This window comes from Aotus nancymaae, unplaced genomic scaffold, assembly GCF_030222135.1.
Source record: "Aotus nancymaae isolate 86718 unplaced genomic scaffold, 86718_ANA_hifiasm-v0.15.2.pri h1tg000012l, whole genome shotgun sequence".
In the NCBI taxonomy this organism is placed as follows: domain Eukaryota; kingdom Metazoa; phylum Chordata; class Mammalia; order Primates; family Aotidae; genus Aotus; species Aotus nancymaae.
Window position 1 is genome coordinate 46,504,486 of NW_026988423.1, and position 24,547 is coordinate 46,529,032.

Here is a 24,547-nt window from a genome sequence, read left to right on the forward strand (position 1 = left end):
CAAGAAGGAGAATTGCAGAAGACTCTGAAGCTGTAGGATGTTAGAAAGATGCTACAAGTGTCTGGCCAGGCACAGTGGCTCATGCCTGTAATCCCAGCACTTTGGGAGGCTGAGGCAGGTGGATCTCCTGAGCTCAGGAGTTCGAGACCATGCTGGGCAACATGGTGAAACCCCATCTCTACTAAAATACAAAAAATTAGCAGGGCATGGTAGCATGTGCCTGTAGTCCCAGCTACTCAGGAGGCTGAGGCAAGAGAATTGCTTGAGCCCCAGAGGCAGAGGATGCAGTGAGCCAAGATCACACCATTGCACTCCAGCTTGGGTGACAGAGTGAGACTCTGTCTCAAAAAAAAAAGAAGAAAGCGAGAGAGAGAGAGAGAAAGAAAGAAAAGAAAAGAAAAGAAAAGAAAAATGCTATAGTTGTCAGGGAGAGAAGTACTGGAGTCCAAACCACAGATGGGGCAGATGGAGATGGGAAGAGGAGAAGTCAGGAGAGATGAAGGAAGTAGAATTGGTAAGGCTTGATTTGTAGGACATTCAGGTGAGGACATTGAAGAGATTCCACTTTCTTTAAATAACAATGACAATAATAACTGCTACAAAGGGATTTCGTGGATCACGTTAAATGACACATACAAAGTGTTATTAACTTAGAACAGTATCTGGCTGAGTTAGGCTCATTGAAGTTCAGGTCCTAAAATAAGTATGACTTAGACCAATGTCACTATTATATAAGCTTGCATGTCAAGGCCAAAAATACAGATTTGGTATCAACAGGTGGCTGTCAGTTCAAGGCATCAAAGTAGAGCTGACCGCCCAAAGCACACGTGCACAGTTAGGAGACTGGAGAGCAGGGAGGCAAAAGGGGGCACCCCTGCTGAGGAGCTGCCTGAGAGGGATTTGTGGAAGAGAGAAAAAACCGCCCAGGTTGAACCAGGTAAGAAGACGTCACAGAAGCCAAGAAGGAAAAGCGTGCTGAGAAGGAGAAAGTGCTCGGCACTGCAGTCAGGTCAGGTGGGATGAAGATGGACAAAGGTCTGTTGGAGGTGGCCACAAAGAAGTCACAAGGCAGAGTGTCTCAAGGCGGCAGTTCTCCAACCCGTTTTGACACCAGGGACCAGCTTCGTGGAAGACAATTTTCCCGAGGACCAGTGCAGCGGGGTGAGGGTGAGGATGGCTTGGGGATGACTGAAGCACATTACATTTTGTGTGCATTTTATTCCTATTATTATGACACTGTAATAGATAATGAAATAATTCTACAACTCACCATCACGTAGAATCAGCAGGAGCCCTGAGCTTATTTTCCTGCAACTAGACGGTCCCATCTGGGGGTGATGGGAGGCAGTGACAGTTCACCAGGTGTTAGATTCTCATCAGGAGCCCCCAGCCCAGATCCCTCACGTGCGCAGTTCACAATAGGGTTCGTTCTCAGATGAGATTCTAAGGCTGCCACTAATCTGACAGGAGGCGGAGCTCAGGCAGAGATGAGTGACAGGAAGCAGCTCACTCGCCCACCGCTCACCTCCTGCCGTGCGGCCCAGTTCCTAACAGGCCACGGACCGGCACCTATCCATGGCTCGGGGACTGACGACCTCTGTTTTAAGGAGTGAAGGTGAAACTGCAGTGAATGGAAAGGACAGTGGCATTCATGGAAGATGTTTGTCACCACATTTTAAATCACGGAGGAAAGGGGGCACGATCTAAGTGCTCAGTGAAAGGGGATTACATATTTTATGTACAACTATTTTATACTTTTCTTCATGGCATTATATAAAAATATATTTAAAACAATTGTTATTACATAGCAGAGTTATAAAAGAGAGATGGAGGCCGGGCGTGGTGGCTCACGCCTGTAATCCCAACACTTTGGGAGTCCGAGGTGAGCAGATCACTAGAGGCCAGGGAACGAGACCAGCCTGGCCAACATGGTGAAACCCCATCTCTACTAAAAATACAAAAAATAGCTGAGCGTGGTGGTGGGTGCCTGCAATCCCAGCTTCTCAGGAGGCTGGGGCACTAGAATCACTTGAACCTGAAAGGCAGAGGTTGCAGTGAGCCAAGATCACCTCACTGCACTGCAGCCTGGGCAACAGAGTGAAACTGTGTCTCAAAAAAAAAAAGAAAAAGAGAGAGATGGACTAGTGAAGAAAGACAGCAAAAAGACACAGTTTTCAAAGTAAAGCAGAAAGCCTTTTGTAAAGTCTATTATGATACAAAGGAAAAACAGGCAAGTGGAAAGTGACTGAGACCTCAGCTTGAGAGATGTGTCGGCTCCAGAGAATCTGACAAGAGCAACGAAGACAGCTCAAGGGCTGGCAAGAATCAGAGAACACAAGTAAGAGCAGGACATAGTCCAAAACCATCAGTGCTGTAGGATGCAGCTCCATGACTTTGCACCAAGGGTAATGGGAAAACCTGGGAAATGTACATTCTTATGGGGACTCTGTATTATGACTTTGCTCATTTCCCCAGCAGGCAGGCAGCTCCATGAGGACTGGGGCTTTCCTCTCCTCCTCTCTTTGGGATTCCCAGTTCTTAGCACACTGCCTAATAGACCTAAAGATAACAAGAGTGTAAGAAAACTCAAAAGATTATTACTAACGTGAAGATTAAGTGAAAAAAATAAAAATACCTGCAATGTAGTATCTACATTCAAATAGCCACCATTCTACAAATGTGCATAGGAAAAAAAGATACAAAATTTTAAGAGTGTATTAGAGTCTGGGATTGTGAGTGTGAAATTTTTTCCTTTCTTTCTTTCCCTAACTCTTCATACTAGATTTATAATATGTTTAATTATGTTAAAACATATGCAAATACCAGAGAAGGAAGGAAGGAAGAAGGGAGGGAGGAAGGAAGGAGGAGGGGAGGGAGGGGGAAAGGGAGGGAAAGGAAGGGAGGGGAGGAGGGAGGGAAGAGGGGAGGAGGGAGGGAAGGAGGGAGGGAGGAAGGAAGGAAGTGAGGGAGGGAGAGAGGCAGGAAGGGAGGGAGGGAGGGAAAGGGGAGGAAGGAAGGGAGGGAGGGAGGGAAAGGGAGGGGAGAGGAAGAAAGGAAGGAAGCAAGGAAGGAAGGGAGGAAGAGAGGGAGGGAGGAAGGGAAGGCAGGGAAGGGGAAGGAAGAAAGAAGGAAGGAAGGAAGGAAAAAGGGAAAGAAAAGAGAGGAAAAGAGAGAAAAGAATGAAAGGAAAGGAAGGAGGGAGAGCTAGTAAGTATGAACCTTGGAGCCAGACGATTTGGTATAGATCCCAGCCATGCCACTTACTGACCGTGTGACATTAAATAAGTTCCTTAACCACTCTGTATCTCAGTTTCCTCATCTATAAAATGGATCTAATAATCCAGGAATTCTCTAAGGAAGCAACCCAACAATTTGCCTTAGCTCATCCTTCTTCACTGTGGGCTGCTGGGTCCCAGTCTACCCATTAATACACTGCTGCTGTGAGGTTTGAGTGGCATTGCACTCACCCTCAAGCTCTTAAAATGGGTTGGAGCTCCCCTTTTTGTGGAAATGTCCAGTTTGGTTTTTCCCCCCAAAGTTCCAGCCTTGCTTATATTCCCCAGCTCTGACCCAAAGGACTTCACTTACAGACATACTGCTGCGCTTTGGAATAGCAAAAGCCAGGAACAGCATGGGTCCCCAAAAGCAGTTAGCAACTAGCAGGCACTGGAGGCTGTGATGCTGTATCCTGCCGAGCCAAATATCTGTCTTTGACCTCCGGATGCTGTACACGTTAACAAACAGGAAATAGGGTCTCCTTCCCAGTATTCTGCAACAACACCATTTTTACCCCCTAGAAAGCCTGAAAACTCTTGACACAGTCATCTCAGATTTCCTGGCATGGAGAAAAACAGAAAAATATCATTTATGATGGTCCAAAGTGGCATGTGGCAATTCCCCTGCTCTGCTGGTTGGTATCAGAAATTGCCTTTTTTCTCTTAAGGAGTAGCAGAGGAGTATGCTACACAACCCACAGGGTCCTTAAATCCTCCAAAGAGGAGTGGACCCAACATATTCTCCATCCCTGGATTCAATCCTGAACCCCTCTCCTTGACTCTCACATTTTATCCTCCAGCTCTTAGAAACCCCAGCCACCATCTCTAACTACTTCCTTCTTCCCTCTTTCTCCTTGCCCTCCAGATATGGTACATGGGTAATGTTCCCCCAGAGCCCTTGGGGAGCTTTTTCAAAAACTCAGTGCCTGGGCTCTGCTCAGCCATTGCTGCTGTGGCTAGTGCAGAAGATCAGGGGGAAGGTGGCTGGGAAGGGAAGATGGATATAAAGTAGCAAAGGGCAAAGACAATCTGCAACCCACGAGGATGGGCTGGATCATGCACCATGTGCAGTCTCATCGTCTTTATGTCTCCACCTGTGATGATGAGGCTGATCTAAAGGAGAAAGAAGCAGGTGCCCTTCCTCATGGAGCCAAATGCACACCTGGCCCATTAGGTGAAGCAGAGGTCGTGCCAACCCACATGAGCTCCAGCAGAGTCCCATGCCTGCACTCACCCTGCAAGTGAATCACGAATATGGCTGCTGTTTCACATTCACCTTCCAAATATTATGTACAAAGCCCACCACAGCCCAGGTTAAGCCAGAACTAAGCAGGGAAGGTGTCTTAGTTTGTTTTCTGATGCTATAACAGAATTCCCAAGATTGAGTACTTTTAAAAGGAAAGAGGTTTATTTTGGCTTGGCTTCTGGAGGTTGGAAAGTTCAAGATCCAGCAGATACACCTGGCCAGCTTCTGATGATGGCTTCGTGCTGCAATATAACACAGCAGAAAACATCACAAAGTAAGAAGAGCTCACAAGAGACAGAAAACATGGCTTTTTATAACAGACCTACACACATGATAACTAACCCACTCCCTTGATAATCCATTGATGTATAAATCTAGTCATGAAGGCCCAGCCCTCATGACCCAATCACCTCACAAAGGTCTATTCTCGCAACGCCATTGCATTGGGGACCAACTTCCCAACACATGAACTTTTGGGGAACACGTAACAGAACATGTAAATCCCCTTCAAACCGTAACAGAAGGGGATTTCAGGAAACATAAATCCAGCTTAGCGAAACAGATATGGTTTAAATCTACCATGCCTCCTCTCTCTCTCTCTCTCTCTCTCTCTCTCTCTCCCACCTCCCCTCTCCTTTCTCTTTTCCTTTTTCCCTGCAAATATCTCAAGGCATTTTCAGTCACGATGGTTTGCTCCTATGTAAATCTAAATATTTCCTAAGAGCCTATGTGTGTTCAACTTCATGCTACTACTATGGAGCGTGGTTGTTATGGACTGAACGTGTCCCCCTAAAATTTATATGTTGGTCTTGTAACCCATAGTGTGATGGCAGTAGGAGAGGAGCTTTAGAGAGATGATTAGGCCATGAGGGTAGAACCCTTATAAATGGGATGAGTGCCCTTAAAAACGGAACCGCAGAGAGCGCTCTGCTCCCTGTCACGTGAGGACAGAGAGAAAATGACCATCTGTGAACCAGAAACCAGCCTTCACCAGACACTGAATCTGCCGGCACCTTGGTCTTGGACTTCCAACCTCCAGAGCTGGGAGAAACGCACGGTTTTCTTTTTGTTTAAGCCACTTCATCTAAGGTATTTTTGTATTGTCCATTGGCAGCACAAATGGACTCGGATGGAGGAGATGGGGGGAAAAAAGAAAGCAGGAATAAAAGCTTTCTGGTGAAGTTAGTAGAAGTCTTCACCTATCACCCAAGCCAAAGATACTAAGGGGGCCACACTGGCCCACTTCTGTTGGCTGAGCCCCCTCTAGGTCAGAACCTGGGACCCTCAGCACTGCTAAAGGTATCTATGGCTTGCCCTGACAAAGGCCCATGCAAATAAGAGCTGTCCTTGGGTCTTGCAAAACTGTAACATTGTCCCTGGATTCTTTATGTTTAGAAAGGTTGGTCCCCACGGCTCCCAGCAATGCTTATCTCTGAGAAAACTAAAAAATTATAGACCCAATGAGCATCAGACCTTGAAAAGATACTAGCGTCATAAGTTATAAGTGAAATTGAGGCACTGGAGAGTCAGATAACTCGTCCAAGATCACTTAGTCAGGAAGCAACAGGTTTATCCTTCCAAATCAAGTTTCCTGACTCCCGGCCAAGGCACTCTTTACCCTCTGGCAAGCTCCTCTGTGGAATAAAGACTCAGATAGTCACCGGATTGGGCCCCCAAGGGATGGGCTTAGTCAGCAAAGGCTTTAGGGAAGCTTCCTAAAGGGGTCTTGCTAGTAATGCTTAAGTCTAGGAAAGGTGGTAGGGTCCCCTTTGGGAAGGTCAAAGTTCCTGCTAGCTGGAGAGGAGCCACAGACGCTGACCCAAAGAACTGACTTAACCCAATAAAAATAAAATCTTCCCTGCAGTTGAAAGACTTTTCCTAACCCAGGCCCACCAAACCAGGTATTCCTCCATGAGATCCAGAGCAGACCTTTCTTTGAAGTGAGATTAATACCTCAGGGAAATAAAAGTCCATCTGCTCAGAAGGGATCATTTGGAATTGGGGCCCTCTTGTAGAATCTGCTGGCCTTTTAGCTGAAGCAGTTAACACGTGCTCTGCTGTCTCTTAGAGGGCTCAGAGATGAAACACAGCCAGCCGCCACACTTCCCAGCACAGCCAAAAACAGTCTGCAGGGGCCCATCTGGAGCAAATCAGTCTCACTGGAGTGAAAAATAGCAGATGTCGGAGTGCGCCAGCAGCCCGGGGAAACCCCAGCCCTGCTGCCCTCTGCTCTGCCCTCACAAATCATCCTTGCACAGATCGCTCATTTGCACAAGGCAGCCTCTTGGCTCCCGGCTTCCCTGCTGCCCTGGAGGGCCATCTGCGACTGCAAAACAGGTTTGCAAGCTGGAAAGGAACCCTGGAATCTCCTTAGGGGCCATGATCCAGGAGGTTTCTGGGCTCCAAATCAAAAAAATATAGACTCATAGGACATTTGAGCTCAAATGGACCCTCAGGGTCATTGGGTCCAACCCCACCACTTTACAGATGAGGAGGCTGAGATCCTAACTCTGTAAGTCAGCCCTGAGAAGTTGGCAGTGACTGTCACTAAAGCCAGCCTTGGAAAAACTAAGCATTCAGGAGATTTTTCTCTCTCCTAAAGACTTTCTATTACAAGGCAGAGATGAGTATTTAGATGGATAGATGGCTACAGGGACAGATGGATGAATGGATGAGGTAGACAAATAAATGGAGGATGGATGGATGGATGGATGGATGGATGAATGGATGGATGGATGGATGGAGAAATGGATGGATGGAGAAATGGATTGATGGATAGATGGACGAATGGATGGATAAATGGATTGACGGATGGATGGAGAAATGGATTGATGGATGGAGAAATGGACTGATGGATAGATGGATGGATGGATAAATGGATGGATGGATGGAGAAATGGATGGATGGATGGATGGAGAAATGGATTGATGGATGGATGGAGAAATGGATTGATAGATGGATAGATGGAGAAATGGATTGATGGATGGATGGATGGATGGAGAAATGGATGGATGGATGGATGGATGGAGAAATGGATTGATGGATGGATGGAGAAATGGATTGATGGATGGAGAAATGGATTGATGGATGGATGGATGGATGGAGAAATGGATGGATGGATGGATGGATGGAGAAATGGATTGATGGATGGATGGAGAAATGGATTGATGGATGGAGAAATGGATTGATGGATGGATGGAGAAATGGATGGATGGATGGATGGATGGATGGATGGATAGATGGATAGAAAATAGATAGATGAAAGAGAAGGATTAAGACAGAGATAGTGAGAGGCAGATTGCAGTATATAAAAGAAAGAAAGGAAGAAGGGAGATACTGAAGAAGGAAGGAAGAGAGAGAAAGACAAACCAGGACATTTACCGTTATACCTCTGGCCCATGGGGAGTACTGGAGGCTCCCTGGTGACCTGTACTGAGGCCCTTCCCACCTTGTCACCCAGGCCAAAGTTGCTACAGGGACTTGTATTGACCTACCCACCTTGGCCACGTTCCTGAGCCACCAGTGTCAGGGCCCAGGACCCCTCCCTACAGCTCACTATACCCATGCAAAAAAGAGTTTTTCCTCGCAAGTTCACCAGGTCTTTGGAATCTGCCAGAACCTACTTTCCAAATAGACCTACTCTTCCCTGTGTATTCCCTAGATAAATTATGCCAACTTGGCCATGTTGGTGGAGGCTAGGTCCCTCTGAAGTTCTCCAGCTCCTGCCTCCCCTAAAGTAGCTTCCCTCACTGTCGCCAGCCCAGAGCATAGCCTATCAGAAGGCACATTCTGATCTTTCTGGTACACTAGGACAAGAACCTGGGATACAGAAAGCCCTCTATCCTTGTGATAAGGCAGAGGGTCTAACTGAGCTGATGAACACAACCTGCCTACGGACGGCAAAGCTGAAAGCACACTGTGACACACACGCACTGGGGCTTCAGGAGCTGTATCTCCCCTAGGGGTAGAACCTTAGACCCCAACATCCCATCTACATCTGATGATGTCCAATCCCTTCCTGGCTTGCTGGCCTAAAACATCTTAAATGTTACCTGCCTAAGGACACAACTGGTCAGTTTCAGGCAGGTCAAGCCTTGCAGGTGAAATGAAAGGAACAGGAGGAAATTGGCTTATTCGATTAGCCATAGATTGAGTGCTTTTTCTTTTTCTTTTTTTTTTTTTACAGTTAGGGCCCTAGGGATTCTGGAGCAAATAAGACAGACTTGGCAGGGTGAGGTGACTCACGCCTGTAATCCTAGCACTTTGGGAGGCCAAGGCAGGCAGATCACGAGGTCAGGAGACCGAGACCATCCTGGCTAACATGGTGAAATCCCGTCTCTACTAAAAATATGAAAACTTAGCCGGGCACGGTAGCACACACCTGTAGTCCCAGCTACTCGGGAGGCTGAGGCAGGAGAATTGCTTGAACTTGGGAGGCGGAGGTTGCAGTGAGCCGAGATTGCACCATTGCACTCCAGCCTGGGTGACAGAGTGAGACTCTATCTCAAAAAAAAAAAAAAAAAAGACAGACTCTTTGCTCTCAAAAATATTTTACTTTAGTGGAGGGAAATAAACACCTAAGGAAAAATGCAATTTCAGATCACCACAAGGGCCATGAAGAAGGAGGAACCAGACAGCAGAACGGAAAGGGATGGGGTGAGGAGAGAGCACCAACTACCGAGCTGACATCAGGGTGGAGAGAAGGGAGGGACCGGGCAGAATCTGGGGAAGAGATTTGCTGGGAGGGGAAAGAGCCTCTGTAAAGGCCCTGGGGCAGGGGTGGGGAGGTAAAGTCACCGTGTAGCGGGGACAGAAAGAAGGCCAGAGAACAGTGGCTAGAGAAGACTAGAATGGGGAAAAGTGGAGAATGGGCTGGGCAGGAGGATGAGGGGGAACAAGTGGGAAATTTGAGTATTCAGACTGGAATTGTGTCACCAGCACTTGCAGCCTCTTGTTTGTTTCTACCAGCAAGCTGGTGATACAGGAGGTGGGCAGGGAAGTGCTGGGTAGAGAAGGGTGGGTCCCTTGCTGAGGCCCCACCCTTGGGCCTGTGCCCACAGACCTAGGTAAGGACAGACACTCCTGAATTTACACCCAACTGTTGCATTTTCCGAGACAACCCTGACCCACCACACCCCCATCCTGTGCCTATAAAAAAACCGAGACTCTAGTGGGCACAGACACAAGTGGGCGCATGTGGAAAGGAACACGCCAGCAGAAGAACACACTGACAGATACCAGCAGGTGCCGGCTGGCCATCTACAGTGAAAAGACGTGGAGTTCAGCTGAGGGCAGTCAGAGGAGAGTCTGACACTGAGCTGCCCGACTCCAGGGGAAAACTACCTTCCCACTCCATCCCCCTTCTAGCTCCCCATCCATCTGCTGAGAGCTACTTCCACCACTCAATAAAACCTTGTGCTCATTCTCCAAGCCCACGTAGAATCCAATTTTTCTGGTACACTAGGATACCGAAAGCCCTCTGTCCTTGCAATAAGGCAGAGGATCTAACTGAGCTGATTAACACAAACCGCCTATAGACGGCAAATTTAAAGAGCGCACTGTAACACACCCACTGGGGCTTCCGAGCTGTAAGCATTCACCTGTAGACACTGCCATGCGGTCGAAGCCCCACAACCCGCCAGTCTGCATGCTCCCCTAAAGGTCTGAGCAGTGGAGCCATACTGAAGAAGTGAGCCATACCCCCATCACATGCCCTAGAGAGGAGCTAAGGGAACTTTTTCCATTTTACTGGTGACTCTCCCACCTGGGCAAGATCCTCCTGTGCCACATTGCATTTCCCAAAAACAGTCACAGCCACGTTTCTACTCCCACATGCTCTTTGAGACCCTCGTCAATTGCCCCATCAAAAGGCAGAGTCTACATCCTCCCGACCACAAACCTAGGTGGGCCCACAAGACTTCCCCAACTCATAGAACACTGCAGAACTGACCCTGTGGGACTTCTAAGGCCAGGTCATAAATGGAGATACAGCTTTCATGGGGCTCCAGGGTAACTGCCCAGTGAGTTCACCTTGCTGGCTGCCTAGGAAGAGCCAATTTATCAAGACAGGGGAATCTCAATGGAGAAAGAGTAATTCACGCAGAGCCGGCTGTGCGGGAGACTGGAGTTTTATTATTACCCAAATCAGTCTCCCTGAGCATTGCGGGATCAGAGTATTTAAAGAAATTTGGCGTGTAGGGGCTTGGGAAGTGGGTAGTGCTGACTGGTCAGGTTGGAGATGGAATCATAAGGGTTCAAAGTGAGGTTTTCTTTTGAGACGACGTCTCGCTCTGACCCAGGCTGGAGTGCAGTGGCATGATCTCTGCTCACCGCAACCTCCACCTCCCAGGTTCAGGCAATTCTCGTGCCTCAGCTTCCCAAGTAGCTGGGATTACAGCTGCCCATAGCTTCCCACTACTATGCCTGGGTAATTCTTTTTTTGTACTTTTAGTAGAGACAGGGTTTTGCCATGTTGCTCAGGCTGGTCTCGAACTCCTGACCTCAAGTGATCCACCCACCTCAACCTCCTAAAGTGCTGGGGTTACAGGTGTGAGCCACTGCGCCCGGCCCAAAGTGAAGTTTTCTTGCTGTCTTCTGTTCCTAGATGGGATAGCAGAACTGGTTGAGCTAGATGATCGGTCTGCGTGCTGTTACCTGATTCATCCAGTGCGGGGTCTGCAAAATATTTCAAGCATAGATCTTAGGTTTCACAATAGTGATGTTATCCCCAGGAACAATTTGGGGAGGTTCAGCCAGAGGCTCTATGACCCCTAAATTGTAATTTCTAATCTTGCAGCTAATTTGTTAGTCCTGCAAAGGCAGACTGGTCCCCAGGCAAGTAGGGGGTCTTTTCAAGAAAGGGCTGTTATCAACTTTGTTTCAGAGTCAAACCATGAACTGAACTCCTTCCCAAAGTTAGTTCAGCCTGCCGCCAGGAATGAACAAGGACAGCTTAAAGGTTAGAAGCAAGATGGAATCGGTTAGGTCTGATCTCTTTCACGGTCATAATTTCCTCAGTTATTTTTGCAAAGGCGGTTTCACCAGGGCGTGTAATAAATCCAGGGTGTCTTAGCAGAGTTGGCAGCCGTGATTTTCTCCTTCTGTTCCCTACTGTCCTGCCATCATAGGATCCCCTAACTCCCCAAAGGTGTTTAGAAAGTAATTCTCATTAAGTCAATGATAGTAGAACCACAGGACATGTTTTATGCAGACATTAGGAAGGCTGCTCATTAAAAAGCATTTGAGTGGTGTGGTTTTTAATGATCTGGGAGAATTCCTTGATATAGCTGGGGTAAAATAATCAAAATGTATAGTTGTATTCATAGAATAAGCCTGATTATTTATTTAAAGCATAGAAAAAAGACAGAACATACTGTAACTGGGGGAGCATCCCCAGATCCCAGTTCCGAAGAGGTTCTTGGCCTCTCTTACCCAGAAGCATACGGAAAGGGGCCGGGCGTGGTGGCTCACGCCTGTAATCCCAGCACTTTGGGAGGCCGAGGTGGGCGGATCACAAGCTCAAGAGATCGAGACCATGGTGAAACCCTGTCTCTACCAAAAAATACAAAAATTAGCTGGGCGTGGTGGCACGTGCCTGTGGTCTCAGCTACTCGGGAGGCTGAGGCAGGAGAATTGCTTGAACCCAGGAGGTGGAGGTTGCAGTGAGCCGAGATCACGCCATTGCACTCCAGCCTGGCACCTGGCAACAGAGCAAGACTCTGTACGCAATGGTTGCCAAACTTGTGTGGACGACAGCCTTACCTGGAGGGCTGAGTCGCACCCTAGAGTCTCAGAGGGAGGAGGGAGGAGTTGGGGCCCAGGAATTTGCATTTCTGACAGCCTCCTAGGAGGCGCTGCTACAGCCGTCCAGGCATCGCATTCTGAGAACTGCTGAGCCAAAGGTTAGCAGTTTCTTTTGGTATTGTGCTTGTGCCTCATCACTGTTTTCCTTGTTACGTTCTCTGAATTTTCCCATGGTGGTCTGTTAGATGTGCAATCAGAAATGAAAACAAGATCAGGCAGGCCAGGCGCGGTGGCTCACGCCCGTAATCCCAGATCCCAGCTCTTTGGAAAGCTGCGGTGGTGGGCGGATCCCCTGAGGTCAGGAGTTGGAGACCAGCCTGGAGCCTGGCCAAAATGGTGAAACCCCATTTCTACTAAAAAAAATACAAAAAATTAGCCAGGCATGGTGGTGGGTGCCTGTAATCCCAGCTACTGGGGAGGCTGACGCAGGAGAATCGCTTGAACCCGGGAGGCAGAGATTGCAGTGAGCTGAGATGACGCCATTGCATTCCAGCCTAGGTTACAAGAGGGAGACTCCATCTCAAGAAAGAAAAGAAAAGAAAGAGGAAGGAAGGAAGGGAGGGAAGCAAGGAAGGGAGGGAGGGAGGGAAGGAAGGGAAAGTAGGAAGGGAAAGAGAAGGAAAGAAGGAAAGAAAGAGGAAGGAAGGGGAGAGGGGAGGGGAGGGCCAGGCATGGTTCTTACATCTGTAACCCCAGCACTTTGGGAGGCTAAGGAGAGAGGATCCCTTGAGGCCTAGAGCCTAATGCCAGCCTGGACAACATAGCAAGACCCCATCTCAACAACAACAACAACAACAAACATGTTTTAATTAGCCAGGCGTGGTGGTGTGTGCTTGTAGTCCCAGCTACTCAGGAGGCTGAGGCAGCAGGATGGCTGGAGCCCAGGAGGTGGAGGCTCCAGTGTGCTATGATCACGCCCGCTGCACTCCAGCTGCAGGGACAGAGCGAGATCTGGCCTCTAAAACAAAGACAAGCAAATTTTTAGATGAAATATTGCAAATGGGGCCAGGGGAATGAATTAAGAGGCACAAAAGGCTTGTGAAGTGCTTTGGGCTGAGGCTCCCACTGCAGTTAGAAATCCTAAATGCGAGATTGAGGCAGTCAGCCTGCTTTGGGCATTTCCCCGCTGCCTGTACCTGCAGCCCAGGAGTCTGCAGAGAAGGAACAACTGTGAGTTCGAGTCTGTTAGGGAGCACCAGGTAGACCCAGAAAGCCCTCCTTCCAGCTGTCCTTTTGCCATCCGAAGGAGAGGGGCGTGGTCTTGAGTGCACTGGGGAGACAGCAATGAACAAGACCAACATCCGTGCTTCCTGCGAGCCCTGGAGAGAGAAATCCCCCACGGACAGCCACTGTTTTGTTCTTTCTTTTTTTTTTTGAGATGAGATGCTGATTCAAGAAGAGTTGCAGCTAATGATGGAGGGAGGGCTGGGCTGAGGACGCTAGAGCCAGAAGGGGCTAACAGACTGAGCAGAACGGAAGACATCACGCATGCCGAGGTGCCAGAGAAGCCTCAGGGATCTGTGGCGGGGCAGAAGCTGTAAGGCACCTACCCTTTCTCCATCCCCTCCTTGCTCCTCCAAACCCCAATTCCAACCACGCCAACCCCCCAGCAACTCCCTCCGGAGACAGCCTAGCTGACAGCTGTTACCCTTTGAGAACTTGGCAGCCAATGCTTTCACAGTCTCCTACTTGATTTACTGAGCTGCATGGAGGCCATTGAGGCTTGGAGCTCCCCAGCCTTCAGGGGTGAGGATAGCTGGAAGGAGGAGAAGGGAACAAGACGCCAGGAGAAGAGGCATCTGGCCCAGGGAGCTCAGCTACAGGAGCCACCCCAGATTCTTCTGCTTGTCCCTCACCACACCAGAGGTGGATTTCCAGGCCCACCTTTTACCCTGGGAGGCTTTGGGACAGAGCAAGAGAAGAAGTTAGGCAGTGGTTCCCCAATTACAATTACACTGCAACAGAACCCCCTGGAAGGCTTGTTAAATCCAAGCCTTCCCCCGAGACTTTCTGATTCTGTAGGTCTGGGGTGCAGCCTGAGAATCTGCATTCTAACAAGTTCCGGGTGATGCTGCAGCTGCTGGCTCTGCACTTAGGGAATGAGAACTATGAAGAGAGGCTGTTGGCCAGGTGCAGCAGCTTACATCTTCTAATCCCAGGACTTTGGGGAAGCCGAGATGAGAGGACCACTTCAGGCCAGAAGTTCGAGACCAGCCTGGGCAACATAGCAAGACCCCATCTCTTCAGGAAGTACAAAAATTACCCAGGCGTGGTGGTGCGTGCCTAATCTCAGCTACTTGGTTGCTTGAGCCCAGGAGGTTGAGACTGCAATGAGCTGTGGGTGCACCACTGCACTCCAGCCTGGGCAACAGAACAAGACCTTGTCTCAAAAAAAAAAAAAAAGAGTGACGGCTGTCCCTGGAGGAATTCTCTCTCTTCATGGCTTCTTTCAGCAAGTGTGACTGTTTCTCTTGTAAATTGCTCTCTCCCAACTGCCAGCTACACAATAGGTCCTAAACAAAGATCTGTTAAATTGACACATCCCTATATAAGAAAATTCAGGGCCGGGTGTGGTGTCTCATGCCTGTAATCCCAGCACTTTGGGAGGCTGAGGTGGGCAGATCACGAGGTCAGGAGTTTGAGACCAGCCTGACCAACATGGTGAAACCCCATCTCTACTAAAAATACAAAAATTAGCCAGACGTGGTGGCACGCACCTGTAATCCCAGCTACTTGGGAGGCTGAGTCAGGAGAATCGCTTGAACCCGAGAAACGGAGGTTATGGTGAGCCGAGATCGCACCGCTACACTCCAGCCTGGGTGACAGAGCGAGACTCCGTCTCAGAAAGAGAGAAAAGAAAAGAAAATTTGGGCCACAAAGCTCAAGATGGCCCCCCACCCCACTTTGGATGATAAAAGGTAACTTGGAGACAGAGGACCAGTCCCTCCACCCATTTTTATTCCTCAGCTGCGGACACTGGGTTCAGCTCAAAGAATATAAGTGTCCCCACCCCAAATCCCTTCCTCCTTTTATCCCCTGAGCCTGGAGCTGCCTCATTGACATGCGGCCAGCGCAGCTGCAGGGCTCGCTTCTGGATCACCGAGAAACAGGTCCGATTTCAAAATGTCAGGATCTCGTTAGCAATTCCAGTGGCCGCAGCGGTAATTACGCCTTTTCATGTTCCTACGTGTTATACCGCATCAAAACTGACACAGACGCCTGGTTTTATAATATCACGGCCTGGAATAAATGTCCAAAATGATATGAAAATGTACTAGGAAGAGATTAATAACTGTTCTTCCAGGAAGAAAGATAGCCCTTTTCAACCAGTATATTATATATTTTTTCCTCTTAAAAAAAAGCCTCTCTGATAGCATCTCTCCTTGAGGGGAACTGAATTATATTATCACTCACAGGAGGTAATCGGGTCTGTCAGCTGCAGGGCTGAGCCTCTCAAGGCAGGAGAGGAGTGGGAGGCATTGCAGGGAGGGAGGTCCAGAAGGAGGGCCCTGAAAGGGGTGCTCCTGACCTCATCCATCCCCAACCCAGAGCTTTTTTTTCAGAGTAGGCAAAACCGGGACGGGCTGTTATATAAGCACCTTTTTGCAGCGAGGAGAGGTTAGATAGAAGCAAAGTGGCATCTATAATATATAGCTGGGAAGACCCTGACTGGCCATGTGGAAGAGCTTTCCTCTCTAACATCATCTTCTTTTTCTTTTTTTGAAATGGAATCTTGCTCTGTCACCCAGGCTGGAGTGCAGCGGCATGATCTCAACTCACTGCAACCTATGCCTCCATGGTTCAAGTGATTCTCCTGCCTCAGCCTCCTGAGTAGCTGGGACTACAGCTGCGTGTCACCACGCTCGGCTAATTTTTTGTTGTTGTTGTTGTATTTTCAGTAGAGACAAGGTTTCATCACGTTAGCCAGGATGGTCTTGATCTCCTGACCTTGTGATCAGCCAGCCTCAGCCTCCCAAAGTGCTGGGATTACAGGAGTGAGGCACCGCGCCCGACTGACTGTCCCTCTTAAGAGTCAAGCCAGGCTAGGAACAGCGGCTCACACCTGGAATCTCAGCCCTTTGGGAAGCTGAGGCAGGAGGATTGCTTAAGGCCAGGAGTTTGAGACCAGCCTGGGCAACATAGCAAGAACCTCCACCCCCACCGCCATCTCTACAAAAAAAGAAAAAAAAATCATCAAACGGCAGAAGGGGAATGAAAGTGGGGCCCAACTCCTGCTATCAGGGGCAGCAAAGAGCTCTGCCTGGGACAGTGGGTTGAGGTCAAGGAAGGCTCTGAGCCTGATGACCTGTGTACATGTCAGCCCAGCCCCTGGGGAACTGATTCTAAAGTTCCCAGCTCTCATAACACCTTCAATGTTTTTAACTGTCTCTGTGGTGCGTCCCCACAAGCACCATAGGAAGGGAAGCCCAGTGTTTCCTCACTCTCCCAGCTTTGGCTCTGTACAAACACACACAAAAACACACACACACATACACACACTCATCTGCACACATACATACACACATGAACATACAATACACACATGCATATATACACATACACATATTCACACATGCATATACACACATTCACACATAATACACACATACACACACACGTATATGCATACACTCATACACACAGACACACAAGTATAAAATACACACATACACACGCACACATATGTACATACACATACACACAAATTTACATATACATACATGCATATACATTCACATACAATACACACATGCACACACATATACATACACACTCGCATTCACATATACACACATGCATATATACACATTTACATACAATACACAAAATATACAGACATGCACACACATACATACACATTCATGAATTCACATATGCACATATGCATATATACACATTCACATACAATACACATATACACACATGTATATACACACTCATATGCACACATGCATATATACACATTCACATACAAAACACACATGCACACACATTTATACACACACTCACAAATTCACATGTACACACATGCATATATACACATTCACATGCAATACACATGTATACACATGCACATACATACATACATGTATTCACATACACACATGCATATACACACATTCGCACACAATACACACATATATACACATGTACATATATACTCACATATCACATATGCACACATGCATATATACACATTCACACATAATACACACATACATATACACACACACATACACACATGCAAACATATGCACACATATATACATGCACACACAATACATGCATGCATATAAATATACACTCGTACACTCACAGGTACACATGCACACACACAGATCTATATACACACAGATCTGTGCACATACACAGAATCACACATACATACACATACGTGCACACGAACACACACACTGTCCTCACAGAGTCCTCTCTCACACTTTGTTTCCAGCCTCAACTTGTCTGGCGGGCTGCACAGAGCACTGCCTCTTCAGCCATGACCCAAGCCCCCCTCACTTATATACCGATTTCCCAGCCTTTCCTCCAAGCCGCCTCAGTCTACCCTCAATAAACACTCTCTCTAAGTCATTCTGACTCCAGAACGTGTTGCCTTAGATCCTGGCCTCCTGGGTACCATTTCTGGCCCCATTAGCAAAGCCCAGATTAAAAGGAGGCCAAGGTGGCCACGTTTGGTCCACTGCTCAGAGACCCAGCTGGAAAGAGACTCTGGACAGCTCCGAATTCCAGAAGCAACCCATTGGAGCGGAGAGGAGGCCGAAGATGCAATATTTAAGTGACTGTTTTCCAGGGCCTGGGGGACCCAAGGCGTAAGCCAGACAGACATGGGAGAAGCTCAGTGCCTCTGACTTCACGCTCTGCAACCTCAGAGCACAGCCACAGCCCAGAAGCAAGCCCCGCCTCCTCCCCTAGAGAGGCACCTTCCCCAGCACCAGACCTCAGACAAGGGGACGGGCACCAGGATTTGACCGGTCCTCAGGCTCTTGACCACATTTTTGCTGCAGAACCGAGAAGTATGATGGAGAGATGAAAAATAGTACTGAATAGAGGATGGTTTCTAAAGCAAACCAGCAATCTTCAAAAGATGGGGATCGGCGAGATTAATGAGGCTGATTACTGCCAGCTGCTTCAAAGAACTTGAAGGCTTTCGATATCAGTACATTTCTGATGACAGAGTAATTAGAGCTAATTAAGAAAAACTGAAACTGAGAGCAGCGAAGTCAGATTATTCCGGCTGAGCCTCAACATGCCTCTGACCCTCTCTGGAGATTCTGGAAAAACTCTCAGGTGAGCAACCTGTTCACCTGTTTGGCCTCTAGAAACACAGAATCCACTGAGTCAGGGCAGGGAGACGGGAGGCAGGCTCAGGGCAGCTCGCCCAGCCCGATAAGTTTCTAAGGACGAGGTGTGGGGGAGGAAGCCTAGTTCAATTCAAAATCAAGAATCTGATCTGTAATCCCAGCATTTTGGGAGGATGAGGAGGGAGGATCACCTGAGATCAGGAGTTCAAGACCAGCTTGGCCAACATGGTGAAACCCTGTCTCTACAAAAATTACCCGGGCGTGGTGGCACGTGCCTGTAATCTCAGCTACTTGGGAGGCTGAGGTAAGAGAACCACGTGAACCTGGGAGACGAAGTTTGCAGTGAGCCCAAATCGCACCACTGCACTCCAGCCTGGGCGACAGAGTGAGACTCTATCAAAAAAAAAATTGGGGGGCAGAGCACAGTGGCTCACACCTGTAATCTCAGCACTTTGGGAGGCCAAGGCAGGCAGATCACCTGAGGTCAGGAGATCAAGACCAGCCTGGCCAACGTGGTGAAACCCTGTCTCTACTAAAAACACAAAAATTAGCCGGGCACAGTGGCAGGCACCTGTAATCCCGGCTACTGGTGGGGGCTGAGGCAGGAGAATCACTTGAACCCGGGAGGCAGAGGTTGCAGTGAGCTGAGATGGTGCCATTGCACTCCAGCCTAGACAACAAGAGTGAAACTCTATCTCAAAAAAAAAAAATTTCTCTTTCAATCAGGTATGCAGGAGTCACACAAAGTTAGCTAGGAGAGAGAGCCCTTGTTAAATTTTGTCCAACAAAGATTTACACAAAAGCTGCATCTTCACTGGACAGACACATCCCAAGGCAGAAATCGATGCATCATACTGCTTTTGACTGTGGTCACATGACCAGTAGGTTTTCTAATGGGTGGGCGTGCCTCAAGCTATCCCTGCTCCTCACTCCAGCTTCCATTGCACAGACTTGCAAGGCCAGCCCCCGGGCAGGGTTGCTGATGTGTAACAAAAAGGAGGTAACTGCTCTATCCCAAACTCAAGATGCTGGAAAGGAGACAGATCGACAGCTTGGGGGCAGCTCATGACCCTTGGTTTATCTGCCACCTTCTCCCCTGATCCTCCTAGAGTTGTTCAAGAAAGCTTTTTGCTGTGGCTTGAATGTTTTTCTCCTCTAAAACTCATGCTGGGCCAGGCTCTGTGGCTCATGCCTGTAATCTCAGCACTCTGGGAGGCCAAGGTGGGCAGATCACGAGGTCAGGAGTTTGAGACCAGCAAGACTAACATGGTGAGACCCCGTCTTTACTAAAAATACAAAAGTTAACTGGGCGTGGAAGCTCATGCCTGTAATCTACTCAGGAGGCTGAGGCACGAGAATCGCTTGAAGCCGGGAAGTAGAGGTTGCAGTGAGCAGAGATCGCACCACTGCACTCCAGACTGGACGACAAAGCAAGACTCCGTCTCAAAAAAAAAACTCATGCTGAAATTTAATCCCCAGTGTGCAAGTATTGAGAGATGGGGACTTTAAGAGCTGATTGGGGTGCAGGGTGCAGGGGCTCAGGCCTGTAATCCCAGAAATTTGGGAGGCCAAGGCAGGCAGATCGCTTGAGCCCAGGTTTCAAGACCAGCCTGGGCAACATGGCAAAACCTGGTCTCTACAAAACCTACAAAAATTAGTGGGGGCATGGTGGCTGGGGCTTATAATCCCAGCTGTTTGGGAGGCCGAGGTGGGAGGATCACTTGAGCCCAGGAGGTCGAGGCTGCAGTGAGCCAAGATCAAGCCACTGCACTCTAGCCTGGGCAACAGTGAGCTGAGATCACACCACTGCACTCCAGCCTGGGCAATGAGCAAGACTCCATCCTTGATTAGGTCATGAAGGCTCTGCCCTCATGAATAGATTAATTCATTCATGGATTAATGGAGTTATGGTTTAATGAACATGGCGGCGCCCGCCTGTTATCCGAGCTATGCAGGAAGCTGAAGCAGGAGAATTACTTGAACCCGGGAGGCAGAGGTTGCAGTGAACCGAGATGGTGTCACTGCACTCCAGCCTGGGTGACAGAGTAAGACTCCGTCTAAAAAAAAAAAAAAAAAACTCATGCTGAAATTTAATCCCCAGTATGCCAGTGTCGAGAGGTGGGGGCTTTAAGAGGCGACTGGGGTGCAGTGGCTCAGGGTTGTTATCCCAGAACTCTGGGAGGCTGAGGCAGGCAGATCGTTATCTTGGGAGTGAAACTAGTGGCTTTACAAAAAAAGGAAGAGGGAACTGAGCTAGCACGCTCAGTCCCCTCACCACGTGGTGCCTGGGAACTCTGCAGAGTCCCCACCAGCAAGAAGGTCCTCCCCAGATGCAGCCCCTTGACCTTGGACTTCTCAGCCTCCATCCCTGTAAGAAATAAATTCCATCTCCTTAAAAATTACCCAGTTTCAGGTATTCCAGTATAAGCAACAGAAAATGGACTAAGACACTTTGTCCGTGGCTTACTCAGAGATTGGCATTGAGACAGCAACACAAAAAAATCAGGGAAGCCCTGGAGAGCTCCCCGACCCCACACCCACCTTGGCTTTCTCATCCCTGAACCTTGCTACCATGAACCAACCCCTTTACCCCCACCCTGGGGTAACCCAGCTCAAAACGCAAATTCCTCCAGGCATGAGTCATGAGCACCAAAGTTCTAACTCAAAAGTAAATGACTGACTCCTCCCGTTGAGTCGCCGTGCAGGAAACCCACCCTGGGTCCACCCATTCCCTCCATCTCCCACCTCCCCGCCGAAATCAGACCCTGATGGGCCAGCAGCATGGTAGGGTTCTGCAGGGGTGCAAGCGGGGCAGATTTTCATCACTACGAAAATAAAAACAAGGAATAAACTCCAAAGCCCATCTTTGAGAGACCCACCTCCTCCAGATGGAAGTAATACGCACTTCTCCACCATTTGGTTATGGTCTGTCTATAGGCTCAGAGTGCTTTAAGGCAAAGGCAGAGTGGGAAAAAGAAACACAAGATCATAAATGAGGCAGTCAGATTCTTCTCCAACAGCCAGAGAAGGCGAAGTACACTTGCTAATCCCAATGCCTACCCTCACCAGCTGCTCCCACCGGCCAATTTACTCATCTGCAAAGTGACAGAGAGACAACACATGACTTTTAAGTTCCATGCTCCTTAATGGCTTTAAGTTTCTGCACCCATCTCTGATTCTTAAGGAGTGTTGCTTAAATGGAAACACGGGCAGGGGACAGAAAGCCTCTATAAGAACCAGTGAATCCATTTCTTGGCTAAAATAAAACCGTTCCTTCTAGAAAATGAACTACAGCCCTGATATGGGCATTAAATCAAGAAGCATCCTGAAACCATATGGTCAGGGCACAAGAGACATGTGAATCCAATTAAAATATTTAAGCTCATTCTCTTTCTTCGGAGAATCCCAAAGTCTAACTACCTACACATGTCTGGCGTTTTTCTGAGGCTCGTGATGAGGTTTTCGCCTGCATCGTTTGGGGTTTGGATTTTATTGGATCAATACCAGGTGTGGGTCGTGTAACAGGAACAAAACTTGAAAAAAACAAAAAACATCTGGTGTGCTTTTAGTTCCTTACGGTTTCTACGCTTTCTTTGATTTCTTTAGCCATTTTAAACATACCGTATTTGTTTTGACACCTCCATCAGCCTGTTGCTTTGCAATCTCAAGTGCTCTTATTCTTAATTAGAGATAAAGATCTTTGTTGGGTATGAAGTTTCCTGCTTTATCTCTATGACATCAGGACAAGTGACCAGGCATGCTATCAGATGAGGAGCTCCTGGGCTCTCCTGGAGAAACGAGGATGAGAAGCGAGTAAGTACAAGCTTGAGATTCCCTTTTTATTAAAGATGGAGAGCATCCTTCTAACGAAAAGAGGAAAATTAATGTATGAATGTGTTAAAGGTTCCTGTGTCTAGCTAGGCGAGGCGGTTCCTGCCTGTAATCCCAGCACTTTGGGAGGCCGAGGTGGGAAGGCTGCTTGCAGTTCAGGAGTTCGAGACCAGCATGGCCAACATAGGGAGATTCTGTCTCTACAGAAAATTTTAAAATTAGCTGGGTATTTGGTGGTGCCCATCCGTAGTCCCAGCTACTTGGGAGGCTGAGATGGAAGGATCACTTGAACTCAGGAGGTCAAGACGGCAGTGAGCTATGATTGTGCCACTGCACACTAGCCTGGGGAAAAAAAAAAGGGCTCCTGCATCTTATACTGAGAAACTCATTCATTACCAGCAATTATAGATCCGTTAAAGAACACAGTTTAAGCTGAAGTACCAAAGAGACCCAAAAACACAATGGCTTAAACAAGTTAAAGGCATGTTTACCTGTCATTTAATGATCCTGAGACATCTCAGGGCTAGAAGAGCAGTTCTGTTGTCCTCAACATGCAGTTTCTGTCTCTAGGTCCAAAGTGGCTGCTTCGGCTCCTGCCATTACATATGCATCTGAGCCAGTGCAGAGGAGGAGAGTCTAAAGCAAGTACATGCTCATTTCTTTTCAGGTTATGTGGTAGAGGCTGCTAACTATGCATCACAATCTGTTGTCCCCTTCAAGGGATGCTATATTTGTCAGCACCTTGCACTTGGTTATGAGCATATGACAAAATTCTCTCCAGTAAAATGTAAGAAGCAGGGGATTAGGGGAGAGGATCCTGCAGGCGTAATTAATTCTACTCCCTTTCATTGGCTAGAGCTCTGTCCCACGGCCTCATCTACCTGCAGAGGAGGCTAGGAGATGCCTACTCTCACGTCCTGCCTTCATCATGAAAACGTCCCTGTATTAGTCCATTCTCATGCTGCTAATAAAGACATACCCACGACTGGGTAATTTATATAAAGGAAAGAGGTTTAATTGACTCACAGTTCTGCAAGGCTGAGGAGGCCTCAGGAAACGTACAATCATGACAGATGGGGAAGCAAACATGTCGTTTTTCACAAGGCAGCAGCCAAGAGAAGTTCAGGGGATGTGCCCTTTATAAAACCATCAGATCTCACGAGACTTATTCAGTATCACGAGAACAGCATGGGAAAACCCACCCCCATAACTCAGTTACCTCTCACCGGGTCCCTCCCACAATACGTGGGGATTAAGGGAGCTACAATTCAAGATGAGATTTGGGTGGGGACACAGCCAGACCACTTCAGTCCCCACGAAAATGAAAGAGAACCGATGCTCATGGTGCAGACACGGTAGATCAGTAATTGAATTAACTGATAGAATTAACGAAGCAATTATTTACAATTGACTGTGCTGGGTCAATTGTAAATAATCGCTTAGTTAATTTTACGTAGTAAGAATGATAATTTTCACTCAGCAAATGAGGCTCGAGAAATTTGCTCAAAGTCATACAACAAAGCAAGGCTGAGGAAACATAGGTCCTTCTCAAGCCTTGCATTTCCCTGCACCCCAGGATATTTCTGAGTTCTTCCTCTGCAAAGCACCTTCATCTTCCCCATAGAATGGGCTGCTTTTATTTTATTTTATTTATTTATTTTTCTGAGATGGAGTTTTACTCTTGTTGCCCAGGCTGGAGTACAATGGCACAATCTTGGCTCACTGCAACCTCTGCCTCCCAGGTTCAACTGACTCTCCTGCCTCAGCCTCCCGAGTAGCTAGGATTACATGCAGGTGCCACCACATCTGGCTAATTTTTTTGTATTTAGTAGAGACAGGGGTTTCACCGTGTTGGTCAGGCTGGTCTCGAACTCCTGACCTCAGGTGATCCACCTGCCTTGGCCTCCCAAAGTGCTGGGATTACAGACATGAGCCACTGCACCCGGCCTGCTTTAAGTCTTTCTATCTACCACATACTGTATACGATGGTCACCAAGACCAGGGATATGACATAAATGTACTCCCTTAGAAGATGCTTTGCTCTCTAGTCTATGTGAAGACAGGAAAGTAAT